Source organism: Triticum urartu, unplaced genomic scaffold (assembly GCF_003073215.2).
Source record: "Triticum urartu cultivar G1812 unplaced genomic scaffold, Tu2.1 TuUngrouped_contig_6084, whole genome shotgun sequence".
NCBI lineage: Eukaryota > Viridiplantae > Streptophyta > Magnoliopsida > Poales > Poaceae > Triticum > Triticum urartu.
Genome location: NW_024116814.1, coordinates 11,228 through 14,366, shown reverse-complemented (window position 1 = coordinate 14,366; position 3,139 = coordinate 11,228). Strand labels below are relative to the sequence as shown.

The 3,139-nt window shown below is 43.2% G+C and overlaps 1 pseudogene; it reads left to right on the top strand.

Moving 5' to 3' along the window:
- Nucleotides 1-413: 413 nt before the first annotated feature.
- On the top strand, nucleotides 414-1,583 carry LOC125530117 (annotated as a pseudogene).
- The last annotated feature ends 1,556 nt before the right edge of the window (nucleotides 1,584-3,139 follow it).

Here is a 3,139-nt window from a genome sequence, read left to right as displayed (position 1 = left end):
AAATTTGTCTCTCTCGTGGAACGACAAAAACATGTTTTTCATGCGGTCCAAAATCTATGAAAAACCAGAGAAAAACCGAATACCCGAAAAAGTCATCTAAACGCCGAAAATGCATACATAAAAATAAAAAATATATGAAAGGAGCGCCTGGAGCGCAGCAAGACGTGGCGGCTGAGAGCATGCCACGTGACGTGCTCTCAGCTTACTAAAAGTGACCCTTGCGGGGGCTCGCGAAGGAGTACCCGCTGATTCCCCCGAATCTTATTCAATGGAATTTACACGTATTCCCGCAAACCGGCGCGCACAGCCCTTCCACCTTGGCTTGACCCATCTAGCTTTCTCGTTCGCAATGTATCCGGCTCTCCGATGACTGGGCCTCGCCGAAGAAGCAACCCAGTTTCTGCATCTTCAGGATGGCGGCAATTCTGAGGAGCCTTGGGATCAAGACGCGGACGTGCAGGAGGGTCGTGAGGGTCGTATGAGGAGGAGGTGGAGAAGGAGGCGGCCAAGACCGCAGCCATGAAGGAGAGTGGCGCCTATCCCTATGATCTCAAGCAGGAGTTGAAATATCTCCCGACTTACAAGGACCGTTTATTTTCTTGTTGGTTATCTCGTCTTAGTAATTCTAAATGCTCTGCGTAGTTTTCTTCATCTATTGTGACATACATTTGACTTGGTGGTGGTTGATTGAATTTCTATCCCATGTGATAGACAGATGCAAGACAATCTATATTGTTCAGCCAGCAAAGAAAATGTTCCAACTAGAACTGGTTTGCAGATAGCCTATCCAAATCTTACAAATAAAGCATCTTGAAGCCGTGATGAGGATAGCATACGACGAACCGTAAATCAAATGAACATGTGCACTCTGTACATCCCTTTTCACTAGTATATATACGTCCATTAACTATCACATGTTTCGGGTTTAACGTGTAGTTACAACTTACAACTTACAACCACTGTCCACAGGCTTCTGAGATATGACAATTCACATATGTTTGGAGAGCTCTCATATGCATTTTAACTTTTTTATAATTGAGACTGCGAAAGACCATTGCTGTCAGTGTCTAAGATCTTTTATGTAAGTGCCTTTTTAGATGAGGAAGTGCCAATTCTGTTTGTACTCATGAAAATTTCTGAAGTTGTGAACTGCACTGCATCTTAATGCCATTTACTTCTTCAGGAGAATGTCTTGGCTGAGTCAAGGATGATGATCCCAGACTGCCATAAGCGTCTTGAAGCCACACTGGCAGAATGTCTTGGCTGCGTCAAGGATGATGATCCCAGACTGCCATAAGCGTCTTGAAGCCACACTGGCAGAACTGGAAGCAACTCTGGTACCGTTTCTGAAACATTTGAGCTAACTTTGACATTATATACGTGTGATCTTGTCATGAGCTGTTCCAAGCTATTTGCAGGCCGAATTGAAGGAGTCGGGAGAACAAGGTGACGAGATAGGAGAGGCGGAGAGCGTGATCACAGAAGTTAAAACTGTATTCGAGCAATTCGAAGATCAACTCACTAGTCAAGAGCGCCGGTGTGTTGAAGTTTTAGCAAGCATCTTGGTAAAATACTTGCCCTGACTTGTAAGATACTGATTGCATGAGATGTTTTAAACCGTTGCTGGTACCTTGGAAACTCATTCCATGAGATGTTTTAATGTCAGTTGGTATATCCATTTTATTTGGTGTTTGGTTGCAATCTCATTATTACGAAGCTGAGAGCGGTTGACTCAGAAATTTGTCCCGGATGAATCAGATGGAGTTGTGACATGATATTTCAGTGGATACAGTAGACATGCCAATTCAGATTCTGTAAAATTTTCAGCTTGTTTGGACTATCTGGACCAGGGGAAGGTCTCACGAAAAATGGCATAAGCCGCAACAGGCGCAAGCCTGAGCTGCGAAATTCGATATTTTACCTGTGCAGATCATAGAGTTTAATTAGCTATATTGAACTTCGCAGTGCTGGAGCAGATGTGCAGTGTTACTATCTAGTCAAGGAGAGGAGGATATTTGTAAGAAAGAAAAAGGAGAGGAGGAGCTCAGTAATTCACACCATGACATAATCGGCCTATCAACTGTGATGCGCGCTTTATGTGTAATCCTCATGGGCCATGGCATCCGTTTCACAGACTCAATCGCTTTTCGCCGACCGACAACGCTAGGAGACAATTACCATTTTTCTACGACTGACGAGGTTGGGAACTAATCACGCATCCTGATAAACAAAACTGTCCATCTATTTTCTCTGACCAACATTCTCCTCAAGGTTGGATATTCCATATCGGCTGAACATTTCAAGTTTGAAGACGACGTCTATCAAGTATCAACACAGCTTAATTGGAGGTGTTATGCGGGGTTAACCATTGGTTATAATTAACCAAATTGTCTTGCAAGGCCCCTAAAACCTGAAACTACAACATAGTCGATTCAAGTCAGGTGTTTTACAGTATATTGTTACCATTTGGGAAATTGTACTTTGTAATTTTCTACAAAATTAATAAGTAAACTGTTTTCCTATCTTTAATTGCCTTTTTATGATTGTATAGGTATGTATGTTGGCAGACTTCATATTTATTTACAGCATTAGAAAACTCCTCCACTGAGTGCGTTTTCTCGGATGCCGCCCTTCCTCACCTGCTTGAATGGAATGAATATGTCCTTCGTCTAGTCGAGGAGGGAAAACACCCAGTGTGTGGTACAGGACCATGACCCTTATAAACCATTACATGACAGAGAAGTCCATTTGTGTCATGATCGGTCCACGCTTTACCATAGTACCCGGAGAAGCAGACCTACTTCTAGAAGATTAAATAGTGATCCACTAGAATCAGCCTTGGGTGACGCCTCCCTAGTCATCGAGGCACGTTACTATATCTCTACTCCTATAAAAAGCTGAGTTGATAATGATGGTGTGCCTGCCATCCTTCATTTACATCCGTTCGATTTACATCCAACGCATCTGAGACAAACTATGTCAGTTTTGTAAAAAAAAAACAAGTACTCCACTCCTCGTTTGTAGATAACCCCCCTGCCTCTCACGTTCAGCCATCTCCTCCCTCTCACCTCATCTAGCCATCTCAGGAAAAAATAAGAAGGATCTGGAGAGGTCACTGTTTTCGGTGCCCGTCTGACCC